The sequence below is a fragment of the Pocillopora verrucosa genome, chromosome 8 (assembly GCF_036669915.1).
Source record: "Pocillopora verrucosa isolate sample1 chromosome 8, ASM3666991v2, whole genome shotgun sequence".
NCBI classification, from domain to species: Eukaryota; Metazoa; Cnidaria; class Anthozoa; order Scleractinia; family Pocilloporidae; genus Pocillopora; species Pocillopora verrucosa.
The window spans coordinates 9621580-9643376 of record NC_089319.1 but is presented as its reverse complement, the minus strand read 5'-3'; the positions used below and the strand labels follow the sequence as shown (position 1 = coordinate 9643376).

The window sequence follows — 21797 nt, the reverse complement described above, 5'->3', positions numbered from 1 at the left end:
GATGGAGCTATGTAGCTATCAGGTAATGTTGTAGCTACTTAATATACAGTTAGCAGCCGGCTCAGAAGGAACTGACATGTAACCACGTACAACTGTAGCCTTGTGGTCACATCAAGTCGCTTAGCCACTGAAATCTAGCAGCAATTTAGTTGCTTCTTTTTTTTTAGTCCGCACATCAGAGAGTCCCTGGAAGAACAGAGCCATTCTCCTTGCCTCAACAATTAGCTGGGTTTTATCAACATAGTCTTGAGGGTCGTTAGGCCACTTAGGGCACCCATCCAAATAGTCCATGTCATGAGCCACTTTGCCAAGAAGATTGTAGTTTGGTGGTTAATGATTATTGTCATAGAATTTTACTACTTAGGCAGTAGTGAAAATAAGGCCTGAAATGGATTGAAAATGACATAATCACAAAAGACGAATTAGGAACAATTAAAAAAAGAATAGATATATTCATAAATTGGCTTTTTATCATTATTGTTGTAATTTCAAATTACAACAATAATTGATAAAAAGTATTATTATCAATTTTGTTTTTAGGGGGCCACTACGGAGAATACTTTTCAAAGTAATTGGTGTCACCCTCTTAAAGTAAAGCTTATAGCATCTGACGTATTTTTACATTGACCTTTGCTCGTCAATTGCATTCCTTATTCGCATTTTCGCGTGTATAGAGACGGATCTGCAAGGTAAGGTTTTCGTCCTTGAAAATCTCTTGTTATTTTATCGTAAAAAGAGAATCCCTTGTTATTTTATCGTAATAAGATACAGGTTATGATATCTAGCTTTCGACTAATGCCACTTGTTTGATCAGTAGTGAGCGAAATCAGATATCAAGATCGGCTAACTCACGTACCAGCTTCTAATGTCTCATAGTAGGCCAACATCGTCACTTTGCTTCAAGTGAATCAGGCGGCTTTTCTAAGCTTTCATACTATCCGTACTCTTATGACGGTGCTATTTTTTAAACTTAAGCTGAATCATCTGTTAGGTTTTACTGCAACGTTAGTGATTTTATGCGACAGAAAACAGATCAAATTCCTTAGAAACTAACCTCTTGAAAACAAACAAACACAAAATTTCGATGGGGAAGTCATTGAGAATTTACCAATAGGAGTTCGCATCTTAACAATTATTGTTTGACCAGCGCGGAAATTTTTTCAAGAAAGAATTTAAAAAATGTGTGACGAATTCGTGGGTTTCTTACGTTAGGTTTATTGTCAAACGTGAGGCATCTTTTCTGGGTAAATAAACATAAAGGAAATTCCGCAGACAGCAAGATAGATAAAAAAAAAATTGGAACGAGCGTTGAAAACTTAAATTTAAAGATAAGCCCCCAGGGAACATGATCAACGACAAAGTTTGGGTCATATCTTGCTCTTCGCATTCCGAAGAGGAATTAATATTTTCCTGGCAAATTGTCTCAGTTTGTACATATAACTTTGCGAAGCTAACCGCAGAGCAAACGTGCAGTGCATTGATAAACCTCTACTTCAGTTTCAAATGTTGTTCAGCTCGTTGATAGGAACTAAGTTTGAGATCAGTACTTGTTCCGAACAAATAAACGTAATCTTTCAGCATCAAGACATTTTGTCCATTTTTATACATTCTGGCTACTTGTTTTTTTTTTCGTTTTTTCCCCCATCGTTATAAAGATAAAGGATGCTTTCCACAAACGTCACGATATTCTTAAACAGCCTCTTGCTAATTTGCATTTTGCGCTCATCAAAGAGACATGTATAATCCAAAAATAGCTCTAGTACTATTATACAACTTGACAGTTATAATGCACAAACACACCAACTTTTCAATTGAAATATAAAGGAACAATAGAACTCAGACAAACCGGTAACTTTTTGCATAATAACTATTCCGTATTGGTAGCCATACTCATAACAGTTTAGTCTACTTTACTTTCTCATTGAGCATATTGGATCACCTTTCCAAAATGAGTTTATTTATCAATGGCCTAAACCAAAACATTTCACCTTCGCTCCAGATTTACTCGCTCAGCGAAACAGTGTCGTTCTTTTAGCTTTAATATCTTCATCACGATCTTATGGGCCGTCGGAATTGAGGCTCGCAACCAGGGAGGAGACAGTCTCCAACCTTTCCTGTATGTATAGGTAACATACAAAAACATGAAATGACTCGGAAAATTACTTAGTGAAAATCGTGAATATCACTCATTCCTCTTAACCGATTAATGTCGCTGGATACTGTTAACGTGGAAGGTTCATTAGTAGAGAGGCTTTTTTGCATCATGATCATAAACTGAAGTATTTATAAAAAAATTATTGGATGAGGATTTTGTAATAACCAGAATAATCAAGGTCGAGGCAAGGTAAATTTAGTTAGAATCTCTATAATTCCTTTGTAAGATTGGGAGTAGAACAAACAACGCTCATCAAATAATAAAATGAAAATTTAAGAAATCACTCTTTATGCCTCTCCAACTTATTAAGACCGTAATCTTAGTATAATCTTGGAGTGAAATTTGCTTGCTGATAGTATGTTCTCCAACAATTTATATTTTTACCTCTTTTATTTGACTACTTGATTTATCTCTTTATCTATTCCGTATAAATTTATATTCATCGACTCATTTTTTGTCGCAACCATGTCGATCCTAGGTCTCATAAAATATTATTTGTATGTATGAAATGTCTGAATACTATGTAGTCGCTCCGTTCACTTTGAGAAGCTCTATCGTATTTATATTTTTTTGATGGAATATTGCAAAAAAGCTTTTTTTCCGTGTTGTTATCTGTTATATTGCATTTTGTCCATTACTACTCTTTAAATTTGCTTTTCATGTGCTGCACCGGGATAAATTTAGACTTCCGGCGGGTCCATGATATATATCGATCTTTTATCAATATATACGTCAGATCTTTTAACAATTATTGTTTACATAAATTATACACATGCATATAGATAAGTTGCCTGACCGAAAACACAAAACCACAAGGTCCAGTGTTGTTTTTTTTTGCAATCAGGATTTCGGAATTTATTTCGTCTCTTAATAGAGTTTTATTCAATATTGAAAATGTACTTCTGTTATATTTGCACACGAGCTACACGAGCATTGGAAACCGAAGAGGTCATGGCTAATGTCGAAAAATATCTCGCAAAATAAAAACTGTTTTGTCCTATGACATGATTTGTATTCATCTATTCATTTTCTATTTATTTCTTTCCCAAAGTACGATAAAAATTTACAAGGAAGCATAATGAGCTAGGTTAAATAAGATTTATGGAGAGGAAACCTAAATGAAACCATGAGACTTTCTAAACGATTACAGAAGAATAGGAATAAAAGGCATTATAAACGATATTAGATTTTACAGAAATATTGAGGTCACGCAAGAGAAAGCAATCGGACATTATTCTCCCTAGAGTCATGTTATATTGTTAACTTTTTAACGGCTCTTTTTCCTCCCTTTGCACACAAGCTTTTAGCCAGCCACGAATTGATATCACAGAGTTCATTATAAGAGGAAATTCAGCCAATCATCTTCGAAAGCATTTGGCACTCTTTCCACCGCAACATGACAAAGATGGCTCAGCGTCTTAAGAAGAAAGTTGTTGCTCTTGTTGCATGCATCCTGTTAACACTACCAGGTAGTAAGTCGATACAGACTTAAATGTAATTCTTTGCTGGAAGGTAGGCGCAACTAAAGATATGTCAGATATAAAAATTTTTCATGCGGTTAAAATGTCGAATCTGTATCAGCAGGGTTTGCAAATACATCATCACAATCTGCAAGCGACATGTTATCAATGAATCCTATGACGCCATCCCTATTTGCAAGTCACATGTCATCAATGAATCCTAAGACGCCATCACCATCTGCAAGTGACATGTCATCTATGAATCCTATGACGCCATCCCCATCTGCAAGTCACCTGTCATCAATGAATCCTAAGACGCCATCACCATCTGCAAGTGACATGTCATCTATGAATCCTATGAAGCCATCCCCATCTGCAAGTGGCATGTCATCAATGACACATATGATGCCATCACAATCTGCAAGTGATATGTCATCAATGATGCATATGATGCCATCCCCAATTGCAAGTGACGTGTTATCAACGATACAAATGATGCCATCACATAATGCAAGTGACATGACATCAGTGGTGCATACGATGCCATCCCTATCGGTAAGTGACATTTCATCAATGATGCATATGATGCCATCCCCATCTGCAAGTGACATGTCATCAATGGTGCAAACGATGCCATCCTCGTCTGCAAGTGACACGTCATCAATGATGCGTGTGATGCCATCACCAACTGCAAGTGACATTTCATCAATGATGCATATGTTGCCATCCCCATCTGCAAGTGACATGTCGTCAATGGTGCATATGATGCCATCCCCATCTGCAAGTGACATGTCATCAATGAATCCTATGACGCCATCCCCATCTGCTAGCGAAATTGCCCCAACGGTGACTAGCATTATTCCAACGGTAGCACCTACGTGTCCTTCAGGATTTACTGGAAGTGATTGCTCCATAGGTAACTGATGAATGCATTTAGATTTTGTTTTTCATACGATACCAGCACCTGTAAACAATGCTAAATGTTGCTGTTGTTTTTCTTTTTGCTGTCATAGATATTAACGACTGTGAAAACAAAACCTGTTCAGGAAATGGAAAGTGCCTTGAGAGAATAAATGGTTTTATATGTGAATGTAACGATAGTTACTTTGGAGAAAACTGTGAGGAAAGTAAGTCTCGTTAGATGTTCATAACGAAACTTTTAACTTACGAACCATTTCTACTTTTGCGGAAAAGCAAGGAAAAATCTGATTGAATTTGAGTGAGGGCAATTTAAGGCAAATAAATTTTCTCTGTATGTGTCACTTTTATAAAAATTTTTTTCTATTTAGCTCACATTTCTTTCATTTTGAGGTGTTAACTTAGTGTAGCAGCATTGAAGGATATCATCGATGATTTTAGACTTGAAGGTTTTGGTCAATAAGCGACATCACGTTTATCTATTTGAAAATTTAGGGCACTAATTTGATTTGACTTGAAACGAGAAAATGTATTTGGTTATACTGATGAAAATAACATATGTCTAACACATATACGTAAACATTCCATCTTAATCCCGTCTGAATTATTCGCGTCTTTACCCTTAGAATTCAGCGCCTGTAATCCAAACCCATGCGAAAACGATGGAACTTGCACAGAAGATGTTGAACCGTTCAAATGCACATGTACTTCAGCGTTTAAAGGGACAACCTGCCGATCAGGTATGGGCCTGTCTGACATTTCCCGTTCCAGTAATGTATCGTTCCAGCGAAGTACTGCTAAGTAGGGAATGATACATGTGTGCGCCTAGTAGTTAGAAAAAGCAGGTTCTGACGTTTTCTTTAAGTTAACCTTGATTTTAAAGGCAAATCACGAATTTAACCTTGAAATTAATGTTGATTAAACAAAAAGTTGTTGTACATTTTGAAATCAACCTTAATTTCAAAGGTTACTTGAATTTTTTCACAGGTGAGTTTTGAAGAGGGTGTGAATATTATCATCTTGAATGATTCTTTTGTCACGCCATCAGCGTCGCTGAAAAGGCGTTGATTGTTGATGTTAGGATTTTCAAGTATCAATGTTGTATCTTCTCGCAAGGAAGTCTTGATGTGCCTTGATTTGTTTTTCTAAAATTGTCTTTGTATATGAGGAGAGTATGACTGTCTGAGTTCAGTCATTTCTGAAAACGATCTCCAGCTACTTTTGTGTAACTCCCCTATACGAATTCTACCTCTATTGTAGGGGTTGCAGAAAAGTTTATAAGTTTTTCATCTTTGAACCAGAAAGAAGAAGCATCGACACTTAAATCGTTGTCAATCTCTTCCACCGAATGACAGCTGATAATTTTCCATCTCCCCGGAGCTCGTGGGTATGTTTTTGGATCAAAGTCCATTTTTAAGCATACCTTACTCCTCCTTCAAAATCAATATGATAAATCCAAAAATCTTTTCTTTTAAATACTCTGACTCTCTTGACAGAGAAATCCACCAGATTCTATTTCCAATCAAAAGATATTTCAATATGTTATTCGCTCGTTTCAAGGATCATCTGTTTTGATTCAAGATAGCAAAACAGAGACGATGCGGAAAAGAAGAGGAAAATTTGAATGGGAGATTGAAGACTGTCTTTAGAGAAAGAGAAAAAGTGTCTTTCATTGTTTTACGAAGTGGATATTCTAGGTCTTCGTGAAATTTTCTGTTTTGTTGTTGATTGATCGAAAGCAGTGGCACAAGATTTATTTTGATAAGTACTTCACTGTATGAGTTTTTGTCTGTATAATACCAGCATGATTGCTTTTTCTTTGATGAATGTCTCAATGAGAAATTTTTTTCTGCATATTTTGACAAAAAAGAGAATGAGTCAATTGTTTCCGTTTTTAATCAACATACTTCTTTTTTGCTGCGTCTTCATTGTCAGTTGGATTGGCAAGCTTGACGATCTTTTTGTTGTTCATATCTTTATCAGTTTCTTGAATTGATTCATCAGGAATGCTTGGGTCTATTGAGAAACTCATTTTAATAATTTTTCCAATCAACGAATTTCTTCAGAAGACAACTCAGTTCCAGAGGAACAATTTGAGTCTCTCCTCCAACGAAACCACGCTTTGGTTCATCTTTCAGATAGTAGAGGACAGGCTCCTTCTTATTCACAATTGATCTCTCGATATTGCAGACCTTCAGAGACAAGTCGGGTCTGTTGCTCTTCTTTTCCACCTTCTAACTCACCTGCGGCATAGAGATATCTCACATTCTTTGAAGAGTCGAGTCCCTTTTCCTTGACGCCAACCGGTCTTGAATAAGTCGTTGAACTCTTTGCGTCAACCGACTTGCTTAGACAAATTTCTTTCCAGTTAATCTGGTCACTTCACCAGGTGATTCCCCCCTAGTTGCTCGAAATAATCAACTATAAACCAATATGAATTCTCCTTACTCTGTCAAAGATTTTGGAGAAAATGGTGTTTAAGCAGGTAATGAAACATCTCGAATGAAGCGGACTTCTTTCCGAACATCAGTTTGGCTTTCGATCTAGTCGCTCAACTGAATTGGCGTAACTTTCTTTAAAGACTTAGAAAGAATGGGATGGCGGTGAAGCAACATGAGCAGTGTTCATAGAGTTATCTAAAGCGTTTCACACCAGGTGTTTAAACTGGTTTATGGATTATTTGTTCCTCCGTATTATCATTATTATTATCATTATTATTATCATTATTATCATTATTATTATTATTATTATCATTATTATTATCATCGTCATCATGACTATAATTACAAATTGCCGATCATTCCAGTTTAAAGACTGTCCGAATGTCGTCGATAAATCGCGATTTTCTCGATAATCGGCGACTGTCATTTGCATTGCTGTGTACAGTACTGTACCTGTGCCCAAATACATGATATGTTGATCACTGATAAATTTTGTAGAAGGAAAGCAGGCAGAATGAATACAGCACTTGACAAGGAAAACAGCGAAGAGTTTGATCCGTTTTCTTGCAAGCTTTCTTATCCCTTCTTGGACCTCGTACTCTGTTCTTGCACGCTCCTTATAGATGTTGTCGTCCTCAATTCAAAATCGAGGCGTTTGACTTGTATCTGAGTCTGATATGTCGTTTTCACTGTTTCCTCTCCTCTGTTTTTTTTTAATCGTTTCAATATGTTGATACATTATTGTTGATCTTTTTTATAGAGACGCCTACCTAAACGTTTGCCGGTACAGTGAAACTGGATCAGGATTATTACGAAGACTATGATGACATCAACTCACCAAGATCTCGTGCCCTCATTACAGTTTTGGACTCGAAATTAAAACCATTTTTCAAAAAGAAATTTTCGGATTTCATAGATATTAATTACAAGAGTTTTTTCAAAGGAAGTGTTGGCGTTGACTATGAATTGCTATTTCCAGCAACCTCAACTCTGACCGATGGGAACATCGTGCAAGCTCTTAGAAAAGGTAATGGCTCGAGCGAACTGGGATTTTTGAGGCTGACGGGAGATATAACCGTAACGAAGCAGGTTGTTCAGACGACAGCAGCACCAACTGCAACCAAAGGTAAGTTACAGTGTCTTTTTATTTTTTATGTTGCTTTTATGTTGTTAGCCTTCAAAGAAGTTCAGTGTAATCTCACATGCATAAAAGTATTCACTACCTTATCCGTTTTACTAACTCGAAATGAAGATTATCACATTTCCGGCTTTCCACTCAAAACGCTTGAAAAATGGACCTTTTAGGCATATTTTTCATGTCGATTCCGCAAAATATCGTGCTTTTTTTCCAGACACTGTAAAATGTTGGCTTCAAAGTAGCACTATTTAGGCAAAAAACACAGAAATTTCTCCTATGAAATAAAAACAAAATGCTGCAGTTTTCACGGATTAAGAAAATGTGTTGCTTCAAAAGAGCAACATTTTGTATAATTCAACTGAAAGTTAAACGTAGGTGCATTTTACTCATACAAATATTCAATTTTTAACTGCGTTGGTTGTTAAATCTGGTCAAACTGCGCATAATGCTCTGCTCGTTTAAATGGAATGATAAAGTCTTTGATTTTAACACTTAATATGTTTAAGCGGTTTTTATTTTCAATTTTATTTGACATGGTATTACGAACTGTAATGAAGAAATTCTGCAAGGTTTGACGTCCAATTCTGCATAAATTCTTCATGGTTTGGCGTCCAATGCTGCAGAAATTCTCCATGGTTTGACGTTCAGTGCTGCAGAAATTCTCCGTAGTATGGCGTCTAATGCTGCAGAAATTATCCATGGTATGGCGTCTAATGCTGCAGAAATTCTGCAAGGTACGACGTCAAATGCTGCAGAAATTCTGCAAGGTTTGACGGCCTTAGCGTGCAAAAATTCTGCACGCCTTGACGTTCAGTGCTGCAGAAATTCTGCATGGGATGGCGTCTAATGATGCAGAAATTCAGCGAGGTTTGATATCCAATGCTACAGAAATTCTGCTCGTCTTGTTGTCCAGTGCTGTAGAAATTCTGCACGCCTTGACGTCCAGTGTCGGAGAAATTCTGCACGCCTTGACGTCCATTGCTGCAAAACGTCTTCACGCCTTGACGTCCAATGCCGCAGAAATTCTTGGCGTAAAGAGCTCATCTGTTGCAGAATATGATGATCCGTTCATTTTAAAACAAATTTGAAATTATACGACCTTGGAATGAGGACACTTAAAGCCGAATTTACATCACCATCACCGAGTGACGACATCGTCAATAATTTGTATGAGATAAATGTTTTTCCACGAAGTTACCCGTTCAGTAATTTTCATATCAACTGACGATACAAGATTTTAGATTTTTTACTCCTCTTCCTTCTGTTCACAAGATGATGAAGTACTGTTGATGCACTAGCATCCAAGAAAATTACTCTTTCACTGCTCACACGTAGATTTCTAGGTGTCATTTGCCTTGAAACAGACCAATTACGAACAATTACAGGGGCTTGTAAGGCCTTCTTATGTATGTATGGATCTGAAATATTAAAATAAAGAGAAGTTACATCACATAAACATTTTCAAAACAGGATTTATGAATTCATCAACACCATCTTGACTATGATTTGAACAGGTCTTGGTGTAACAAGGCTAACTTGGCTTTCGCGCAGATAATGTTTTACTGAAGTTTAGCTTTACTGAACCTTTCGTATAACCGTGGGTTTATTAATTACGCACCCCTTCAGTGAATTCGTTGGAACTTATTCAAGATGAGAGATGACCGTTAAGATATTGCAGGTCTACGACGAATTTTCGAAAAATCAGTTCACGCGTCACGAATATAAAAGGGAAAATTTCTAACCTCTCCTCTTGTGTGCATGGTTTCAGGGCAATCTTGAGGTTTTCACGCTATGAGAAAAAAATTTTCAGGACTCAAGTATACTTCAGGTCTCACACAGTTTCGTAAATTCACGAATAACGTTAACCTTTTAGTAAAATTCACGCGTCACATCTTAACTTTAGCCTTCATCACGCGTCACGTATAAACCCTTAATGATGCACCAGCTTCCTCTTGCGAGGTGATTCTCCAGAGGGTCCAGCAAAGGAATGTGTTGGCTCTTGCAAAGATTCGGCGCCGATGATTTTTGGTGAAATGGTCAACTCTTGTTCCTGTTCAGTAAAGATAAGCAGCTCCTGTTATATTATTTTACTGCACCATACTTCCAATGCTTCCATTCCCCTTATCTTTCGGAGGCATCTGGCGCACGAAGAATCTAACGGACGCGAATCAGATGTGAGTTGGTTCCAGGGCTATCTTTTTTTCAAAGCTGACAGACCTATGAATCACCGAACTTGTGTCTTCTAAATATTGCCTCTCTTGTGATAAAATTTAGGGATACGAGAAGAGCGGCGAAGAGAAAAGAGTCGCAAACAACTACTTTTCCGTCTGAGGTTTCCATACCTTCAAATCAATTAAGAATGTGACATTTTCCCGTGAGTACTAATCTAATCAACTTAGAAGCTTCCTTGATTCTTTCTCCTGCTCGTTAATTGTTTGAAATGCCTTGCAACTATAAGACCTTGTCAACACTATACCTTTAAAATCTGAAATTTGAGTTTTTCCCCTTACCTTACGGAGGAAACCGATATATTTTTCTTCGTTCCGGCGGGCTGTGACTAACAGTAGAACTGGGACGTGGGACTCGGGGACGTGAGACTCGGGGACGTGAGACTCGGGAACGTGGGACTCGAGGAGGTGAGACTCGGAGACGTCAGACTCGGTAACGTGGGACTCGGTGACGTGGGACTCGGTGACGTGGGACTCGGTGACGTGGGACTCGAGGACGTGGGACTCGGGGACGTGGGACTCGGGGACGTGGGACTCGGGGACGTGGGACTCGGGGACGTGGGTCTCAGGTTAGTAGTAGCCAATGGTTTTCAGCGTCCATGGTTCGTAAGGACATGTTTGCTTGCTTATTTTACCGTGATAACTCTTGGTAAAGAATAGTTTCAACGTAAAGGGTCTTGAAACATCGTGGGCAGCTATGGAGGACTTTCCTGGTAAGTAGCCGTGTTTTCCTCTCGATCTTTATTATTATACTCCACAAATTCGGCGCAAAAATCAGGTTTGTTCATCACGTTTCCGAGTCTCCACGCGTCCCCGAGTCCCCGCGTCCCACGTCCCCGAGTCCTCGCGTCCCACGTCTCGAGTTCAACTTTCAGTAGGGACCTTAAGCAAACCACGACGGCGACGGCAACGAGGACCTGGAAAAACAAAAGATCTAATTGGCAGAACAATAGTTCAGCACGTGCGTTTTAAAACTTTGTACATTTCTCAGCCGTCCTATGCAAAACAACAACGTGAAATCCCCACAATTTGCGTCGTCAGCGAACCGAAACCGCGACGGCAAATTTTTGTAATTTTCATTTGGAGCTCAACGCTTCTTTTATACGTTATGCTGAAGTTGAGGAGTGGCGACGTATGAGACGGTTAACACGTGCAGCCATTTTTTAGTCGAAGTCTTCTTTGGCGTTGCCGTCCTGACTGCTTAAGGTCCTTAGTCACAGCCGTCCCGGCGGATCATAACTACACTGGCGGCACATTGGGCATGCACTCAATTATGGTTAACTTCACAGGTGTAACGCCCATAGTCAAAGATATAAAGTCTCCATTCGTGTTCACTACATACCTAATCGGCGAACAAAGGTTTAGTATTTCGATTAGAACTCGTAAGCTGTGCACTGTGCAACTTCACCAATGAGGGACAAAAGTCCCTTCAACCCATTGTTTTACAAACCGCTAACATCCGCTCATAATATATCAATAATCGTAAAATTGGGTTTTTGTTAGTTTTGTTTGCTGAGCGCTCCTGTCAGACTTTGAGTGGAGTTAACTTGTATCCGTCGAAAAAAATTATTTCACCCGATGATGGCGAGTACACCAGAAAACATCTCACAGTTCTACGAGCCATGTTGATTTTTACATCGGATTCTGGAATCACCACCAGAGGAAAGATTTCCCAATGAAGATCAGTGGGTTGACTTCGATGACTCAAACAATTCTTTGAATACAGGATCTTTCATTTATGGAGAAATAATTCCGGATTTAGAGAGTCAGTTAGAAATGGAAGGTAAAGTTAAAAACACCTGTATCGCATGCAGTCAATTCAGTGTCGATAACTTTTCAAATTTCAAGGTTGATAAGAGGTCAGAAGTGTACAATATATACGCATTTGAAAGCACCCACCTTATTGTTTTCCACGCGATCTAAACAGTTACTATGACCGGTTGGGCGAACTTCAATAGTAACATATCGAAACGATAAATGTAATTTAGTGTTACCAATTGAGTTGATTACGTAAATTGGCCACCGTAAAGATTTTAAAGGCTGACGTTTCGAGCGTTCGCCCTTCGTCAGAGCGATTGGGTAACGATAAATTAGAGCGATTAGATAACGATGAATGGGCTAAGCGAAACTTTGTTTGCCAGGTAAATATCACCGATATAATTACAATTTTTACCAAACGGTTATCAAATCGTCATATCTTAGTCTAGGCTTACACTTAGTTATGAATTTTATGTTTTTAGTCCTCGATGGAGATGTAGAACCAACAAACTTTTATAAAAGCACATTTTAGGCCATCGTGGGCTTGCTGTGACTAAATCTGGATGATGTTTTGTACTATCTTCAGTTATGATAAGATCTCCTGTTCTCAGGGCTCTCTCTCTCACTTTCTTTTTACAGAAAAATCGACAATCAAGGACTGGGAGATCGTGCTAATCGCAGCTGCAACAATTGTCTTTTTTCTAATAGTGGCTATTGGCGTTTTGGCAGTGAGTATTTAGTTCTTTCTTTGCATTTTTGCGATGCGTATTTGAATCATCAAAACTACCAACCGTGGACGTATCTGAAAGGATCGAATTTGGTGTATTCGACAACAGATACACATGTACACCCTGTTTCAATTGCATACATGTAATCGGCTGGTCTAAGTTCTTAGTGACAATTTGTTACTCACTCGAAATCAAATGATTGAGAGCTTTACTGTCGCGTCATTTATATTGGTGGGGTAAGGGAGTGGCAAAAGGCATTTGGGAGAGAAGTGGTGGGAAAAACTTGAACTTTCAATTCGTTTCTTGGGCGCGAAAATTTTTTTCATCACGATGGGTTGGTTGTAGAAGCATGATGGTGCACGGCATGGCTCCGACATATTTCTATCATGTCAACGACTGAAAATTATCAAGCAGGGTTATCGCTACAAAGACATTTAGGCACAGGCGGTGTAGTTTCCTGCTTAAGAGTTGCTCGAGCGTTCTTTTCATTGACTCTTCTCTATTTGAACAGGTGAAATACAGAAACGCTGTTCAGGATGAAAAGAAAGAATTGCACGCCCTTGATGGAGACTGGCAACTAATGGAAAACGGGTATAATGGCTTGAGGGCTCAGCCGCAGGTTTGTCGACCAGTGTCTTTTGGAGCTTACATTGTTTTCCGGGGGTAACGAAGGGTGCCATCTGTTGCTAACAGAGTTTAAATGGGAGAACATAGAAAATTGACTGCCAATGAGAGGGGTGCGAGGGAGGGTCATTAGCATACTACAGAGCCTTAGGAAAGGAGATGCGGTAGATTTTATTGTTACGCAACCACATTCCTTCCCCCTTCCGGACGATAAAAAATGGATGGTTTTCAAGACATTTCCATTGATTTTTCCTCACCTAACTGATCTTGGTATCTTTGCTTTACAGAGCTATACGTCTCCAACGTATGACAAAGTTCCTGGATCTGATAACAAGGCATATCAGCATGACAGTGCATTGTAAATTTAATTTTCGAAATAATCAGCCAGTTTAAAATGCCTCTTAGAACTCTGTGGCCTCATCCTAACAGTTGGTTTGATAGAAAAACGACCTTAATTTAGGTATTCAAGCAATTTCAGTTGGTGGTAATAAAAGTTTGTTTCTCTGAGGTATCACTTAAATTCACGTGCGATAAATTCGTTACATACTATTTCAGAGAAAAAGGACAAACATTTGAGGGATTTAAGGATCTAGAAAGTGTAACCGACATTGAATATATGTACGCAGTTTTTTCATGAATTTATTTTACCATTGTCCAGTTAACAAACAAATAAATTCAATGCCGTGGGACCGTTTGGTAACAGATTGGATGTTAAGTCAACTTGAAGTGTTGAGATAATCAATGATCAGTTACACTCTCGCCTGCGTCTTGGGTGCAACTTTTTGTTGGTACATCATTTTGACATGTCATGTACTTCTTATCTTACAAAGACAGTGAAGTGGTATCTGCAAAGCTGGAAAGGCTAGACTAATTTGGCGCACGTGCAAATCACCTAAGATTTTATAAGATGTTATTCTACCTAAAATAGCAAGGACAAAAAAGGAAATTTGAATCAAGAACAGCGGTACGTTCGCGTGAATAATGAAATTGTTTGTCGGTCATCCTCAGAGGTACTTGTGCAGCGGGAAATATTTGTTACTTAACGCAAACTTCACGATGCAGAGAACTTAGCGAGTAACGATGAGCCAAAAGGCTGGAACAGTTTTTCAAGTTTACTCTTTGATATACTTGGTGGTCACCTTTCTAAGCTTTCATCTCAATACCGCTAATAAATTAGTTTCTCTTTTGCAGCAATCGCGTCTTTTTCTTTTTTTTTTTTTTTGAGACTCATGATTTCCTCCCCAGGGGAATAACTTTAACAAAGATTCCTATGCATGAGTGAATTGTCATGCATTTTGTTACACTGTTCGTCATTCGTTGCTTAGAGGTTTGGCAGTCGTGGTGCGATTTCGTTGCCTTGGCGAGGGTGGAAAAGGGGTTTATATGAGACACATGATTTAACTGTTGCTCTTAGGAGAGATGAAACAGGCGATGAGACGAGGAGATCGGTAGGTGGAGTTATAGTTTGTTTCAGAAAAATCCAAAGGTTTTTGAGCTGCCACTCTTCGCTATTTTCAATCACAAAAATAGTCATGTCACGCTTTCTCCAACACTTAAATTTTCTACAGTGATTTGTTCGGCCGATTTAACTGACTAGTCATGGTAGTTCACTGTAATTTCACAATTCCTTTCAATGCTATGCTAAGTAGCCACGCATCCTACGGAGACGCCTTAAGGCGTCCTGTTAACAAATAGTTTGCATGGAACCATTCCGACAGGCGGCTGAGAAACTCAAGGCAGATTGAGAGAGAGACCAAAGGTTTTCAACTTTGCCAACAGAAGATTGTGATTAATGGAGTCAAAAGCCTTTGATAAATCAACGGCCACGGCAATGGCTGACTCTCTGTTGTCAAGGCTCCTTCTCCAATCCTCAGTCATTTTCAAAAGAGCGATGCAACACGAATGGTTCTTTAGAAATCCAGAGAGGTTTTGTAACAAGTGGCGACAGAAAGTGTTGTAAAGTTGATCGTATATAACTTTCTCATAGACCTTTGACAACACCGTAAGAACCAACACAGGGCGATAGTTCTCTTTTTGTGTGTCCTCATCCTTTTTGAACACGGGTTTCAAATTGCCGCACTTCCATTCGATTGGCCGGGAGCAATTAGCCATCAAAAAGTTAGTTAAGCGTGTAATCTCCTCAGCCATGACTGGTGCCGAGAGCCTCAAGAGACGCGGCCTTTCGTGGATTTAAATTCTCCAGAATCTCTTTCACATAAGTGGAGCTTACTGGTTCAAAGTTAAATGGGTGTTCCAACACCTGTCTTGACGCAATCCCTCGAACACTCGGGTGATCGCTAAAATTCTCCACGCTGCCGCGGTGGGTTTCAAATACAGCACTAATTCACTGGGCTCCGTCTGAACTTTGCCATCCTCTACTAATGTCACGCTGTTCTGTTTGGACAAGGACGAGTTAGGGTAGTGGCTTCATTTTTTTCCAGAACTCCTCAGGGTGTTTCGCATTAGATGTTACATTACTTCAAAATTCCTTGATGCCCTTTCTCTTTAGCGAGGTGACTTTACTACGGTGTGCTTATACGCAACCCAGAGATTGTCAGTTCGGCATTACGCATAATGCATGATTAGGATGCGGAGGACTTAGCGAGTAACGGGGCAAGTTTACTCTTTAAAATGCGGGGTGGTCATCTTTCTTAGCCTTCTTCTCGATACAGCAAATAAATTAGCTTTCCTTCTGCAGTAATCGTGTCTTTTTCTTTTTCTTTTTTTAAGACTTATGATTTCCTCACCAGGGGAATAACTCTAACAAGGATTCCTATGCATGAGCAAGTTGTCACGCATTTTGTTGCACCGTTCGTCTTTAGGTGACCGCTTAGATGTTATACCGGCTGCTGTGGTGCGAGTTTATGGCCTTTACGAGGGTGGAAAAGGGTTTACGCGTGACGCATGAATTCCTCACAAACTCATGCATGAAACAAGATCATGCAGAAGCGCCCCCCCCCTCCTTTATCCCCCTCTTACCCTTCCTTTCTGGGTGTTGAAATAAGATTAAAGGCCCTTGCGGAGGTTCGATTTTTGTAGAAATATGAACAGCGAGCCATTGTTATTCGTTCTTTTATTGCTTAATTAAGTCGCATCCGTTACATGAAAGTTACGCCTTACATTGAGGACTAAGAAAACCATTACATATATAACAACTAAGGGCATTCCAATCGCATTGCACACTTGCTATTTTTTTTTGTTAGATTAAAAAGGCTTACACTATTTAGCGTTTAAATCCGTGGAGACTACGATATACTCTGCCCTTCATCATTATTAAAACCGACTTTATAACTGTTTAGTCTTAAACCGATGATATGAGCCATCACTGCGGACTCAAAATGGTCTCACTCGGCACTGGTTATAGTATGCACACCAGCTATCAAGGCTCCATCTGGTGGACCAGGGGGAAAATCATCATTATTCACTCTATCTTGATAACATCGTCTCACTTGTGCACACCAGCTATTTTGGGTTTTACTGGTGGACCAGGAGAATAATCATCTTTCAATCCTCCGCCTTTCCCGGTGCCTTTACCCTTACTGCCTTTTCCAGAAGCCGTGGCGTCTGATACTTCGATGAAGATAACTCGAGGAGGCGGATCACTAAGAGCCGTGTACAAGACGTACGCGTCTTTGCCTGTTTCAGCAAAGTTGACTTCCTCTTTGCGACATTTTCCTGCATGGTTATCAGCACTGCATGTTGGGAGCAGAATCATGAAGCGGATGTCATGTTGTGGCGTTTGAAATGAAGCGTAGACATGTGCAGTGGCTCCTGCCTTTTGAGGACTCGTTGGTTTACAATTAGGGTTGGTGCAGTTATGTACACAGCAATACTCTTCAGTGACAGGTGTCCCTTTGGTGCACTTTTTCCACAACTCACCGGCAGCACTTGCCTCCAGGGGCTCCCCTCCAACTGAAGGCACTGTTTTAGGTTTATCACCGGTTGTCAACACCGCATGAGTAAAGCCTAATGACCAACCAGGTCTTAAGCTAAACATTGCGTTGCCAGAATCTTGGAAGGCTGATTGAAACAAATCTTGTTCGATTCCAAAGTCTTTGTAAAAATCGGGTGGGAGAGTTGACGCATCAGTCATGTTTCTCTGTATATCTCTGTTCCTGATGGAAGAATAGTCGAAGAGCTTTCTGTTTCCCCAACTATTTTTACTGCTTAAATATCTGTTAGTTAACTATGCTAAGGTATTGTTTGCAAATTTCGGAATGTTCCGTTCTCTTGGTATTCTTTGTTGCACAAAGTGGTAATGACCTCCGAAACCTAAAAAATACTCAAAAATTTTCAACCTCCGGCCCTATCATGATGTGTTAGGATTTTAAATAACCCTCCGCCACCTTATTTTACCCTTGGTAATAGGCTTCTATCGCTAAATATGTCATGATGTTGCGTTTTTTAATTAATATTTCAAGCGCTGCAGAGCATTACATCATCATGTCCCTATTTACAAATTAGTCAGATACTCTCATCAATCATTGGGAAACCAACAAAAGACAGAAACTCGCGCACTTAATAAACAACAGCAAGTACCAAAACAGTCATCGTCATGTTCTTGGTGTGACTATATAGTTTATGGAATAAAAGTTCTCTCGCAGTAACATTGCTTCTGTTATGATAAACAGGAAGATTAAATTGGGTCATGCAATTTACATCCGCTCTCCTGGTTTTTGTTTCATTAAAGTACACTCAGTGAAAAAATTTATATCCTCTAATTATGTATTGTGACGCTATTCCGGCTTGATCTGTCCTTATTCCGCTTTTCATTTATCAGTGAAAACACTAATAAATTAATCAACGACCGGTTTTATCAAAGGAATTCACGTCTTGTCATTGAACGTTCCTGTCTTCGTGACTTCGTTTCATCTCTTTTGATCTTAGCTGAGGTCTCCTTACTATTTGGCTGTTGGCTACTTGTAATAAGTTGGTGTTGTACGGTCAAACTTCCATTGAGCGGCCCTCTGTCAAACGGCCAGTCTTTATGAATCGGTCAGTGGAAAATTCTCGGAATTCATTTCTCATATTTATACCGTTAATTAAATCTCTGTTAACGGTATCTGTCGTATTGTCGTATCTGATTTTTTTCATCACATTAACCCCTCATACCTTAGCATCAGTATGCATATTCTCCACATTGTTCTTTATACATTTCCTGAGGTGCTGATCATTTCCTTTATTCTCAAGACCTCAATGTGCGATTCAGAAGTGATATTGTAGAGAGAAATTATATGCTAGTCACTCTTAGGGGTTAAATGGTTAAGAGTAACTGTAATTATTTAGCCTCCAAAATGCCTGATTCTTCTGGTATCAACCTCTTGTAACCGATCAACACTTCGGAGCGATTGGCTTCTATTTTGTCCCGAAAAAAATATCACTCCTTACGATAATTTTCTTCACTCTTCATCTGAGTCCTAATTAACATTCTGGGCCTGTTATATGCGCGTTGAGAAAGAGCCACCGCTTTCCTTCCTTAACTGAACACAAACTAAAATTATTACTCTGTGATTATCCAGATGCACTCAGATTTAGGCTGCTATGTCACACTTCTTTCCAAATATTGAATAACTCCTCTGTCAGCTGTAACTCCTAAGAATAACTCCGCTGTCTCGACAAAAATACTTTGCAGGTTCTATGTTACTTAGACGTTTGTCTTTGTGCCATCAGCATTCCCACAAACAGGACCAACAGAAATCTTAGTCATGTTTTCCAACCTGTTTTCACTGCGAACGTTAAAAGAAAGAACGCGACCGGACGAAACCATGCAAAGCTTATTCACATGCTCAAACCTCTCGTTGGTGTGGTTCGTAGATTGTACACTTTGCCCATTCTGAAGTTGCCTTTTAGCCAGGTCGGGGTTACCACTTAGCTGAGCTGCAAGTTTTCAAAAGTTTGTAAGTGCTAGTCTGCACGTTAGCTTTGAAGCTCGGAAGCCTCGCATCCATGTAGCAACATGCAACAGGCAGCCAAGTAACCAAGTGAGAAAGAAGTCTCTTGTATGAGTGGTTTAGTATCTCAGAAGCCTTTCAACCCTTTTCAGTTGTAGTCAGATGTACAGGTGTCACGCAGTAACGATTCTACACGGTTAGGCAACCAGGTGATTATGTACTGATGGAGCTATGTAGCTATCAGGTCATGTCGTAACTATTTGTACAGTTAGCAGCCAGCCTAGAAGGAACTGACATGTAACCTCGTACAACTGTCGCCTTGTAGTCACATCAAGTCGCTTAGCCACTGAAATCTAGCAGCAATTTAGTTGCTTCTTTTTCAGTTTGCACATCAAAGAGTTACAGGAAGAACATAGTCATGCTCCTTATCACAACAATTTGCTGAGGTTTCTCAGCCGTCTTGAACGTTATTAGGCCACTTAGGGTACGTATCCAAATAGCCCATATATTGAGCCACTTTGCTGAGAAGATTGCAGTTCGGTGGTTAATGATTGCTGATATCTAATTTTTGGACAGCTGCCCATGGTTTGATATTTTCTGCGAACTATAGACCAGCATCGATTGGAGAGTAAATTTTTCTTCTGACCTGAGACAAACGAGAGTTTTTACGAAGGAAATATTGGCAAAAAAAAAAGAAAGCACTCCTTCCAAGCATTGCATTTTTAAAGCGGTGCATCTTGCGGTCAGCTTAATAAAAGTTTGTTAACAATAAGCCTTGTGTGTGTACACATTAAGCTTTTTACCCTAGAACTAAAACTCTTTCATTGGCTCGTTGAATGTGCGCTGATCGAAGCACTTAAACGCTTCAATTCTTTTAATGCTCATCGTGACAAATAGTCCTGTTTGAAAACCCCATTATCATTTGAGCAATAAAGAATCAGTCTGCAAATTAATAAGGGAGATGGATAATGCTAAGATGACTGCATGCCCGTCATATAAATCAATTTAATGTTATAAAAAATAGATATCGCTTCGGATAAGTATCAAGGAAAATCACCGTAGCCATTTGAACTGTTTTTTCGTAGACTGTACAATAAGTAGGTACCGAGATAAAAAATAAAAACGTGCAAAAAAATGCCACGTAAAGAGAAAACTCACAAATACTAATCTTTTTAAAAATCATATTAATTGTTTACTAAGCCGTATGTTAATAAAAGGCACTTTTCTAATTTTCTAATTGGCCATGTCAAAGACGACCTGCAAGACTGATAACGCGAATTTAAAAATCCAATCAAAGGGAAAAACGCTGTATGAAAAGTAAATTCCATGTATCTGAAATTACCGATGATTATCATCCTGGGAGGCACGACTCCTCCCTCGCTACGCTATTGCACTCCCCAGTAAAAAGAGAGCCTAACAGCAGGTTATTAGTGTTACCCAATTGAGCAAGTGATCAGTTGAAACGTCCAAAAAGAAAGCTTTCCATAGCAGGTCAATTTAGATGCAATATTTCCTCACAGCAGTTGTATTCCCAAGCACTATTACTCCAGCTTTAGGATGCGACGCCTAAGTATTTTAACTGTGGTTCCAACCTTTTACCGAGGTACTTAAGACGTGCGTTGGTGTTAATGACCAAACTTACATTCTTTCAGCTTCTTTTATCATATTTTTCAAAGGATTTGTCCATGGAGGTATGTATAAACATGTTTAGAATAATCACGGAGACAAGAATTACCAGGGTTTTCTTATTAAATAGATCTAATATCCTTATGTAGGTCACGTTTCTTCGTTGCCATGTCAGTTCGAGTCATGTTGCCTCCATTTAGCTCTCTGTTTAACTGAAGTCATGTAAACTCAATTGAAATATTATGAAACCAAATTATCTTGTAACACCCGTCACCCACACAGCACCACAGATTCTTTATCCCATTTATTTCTTCTTTTGATTTATGCAAGAGTTTTTTCTAAATGGATGGAAAATGACATAATCACAAAAGACGGATTAGAAACAATTAAAAAAAGAAGAGAAGATATCTCTTGTTTATTTGACGTAGGAAGGCTACCTGGGAATATTAAGTCAAACTATAGTGGTTACCCAGTTGCTCAGTGGAAAAGCTTTGTTCTTCTGTTTTCAGATGTCCTCCCCAAAAACCAGCTTCAGTACTGGCAATCTTTTGTTTTAGCATGCCGTCTACTTTGCAGATCTTGCATTACTAAAACTGACTTAATGTTAACTGCTTCATTTTCTCAAGGAGTTTGAGAAAATATATGGTGAATTGTCAATTTCATCTTCATCATCTTCATCTTCACCTCAAGGAGTGTGTGGAAAACTATGACAGCATTTATGGCTTTAGGCTCTTCAGCTGTGAATGTTACAGTGGTATTTTGGGATTATTTCACACTGAAATTAAAACTGTTGCAATAATGCGGAAATTTATGACTTCAGAAACTCTTGC

General features: G+C 39.0%; 1 pseudogene; it reads left to right on the top strand.

Moving 5' to 3' along the window:
• Positions 1-649: 649 nt before the first annotated feature.
• LOC131796328 (uncharacterized) lies at positions 650-14603 on the top strand (annotated as a pseudogene).
• Positions 14604-21797: the final 7194 nt, after the last annotated feature.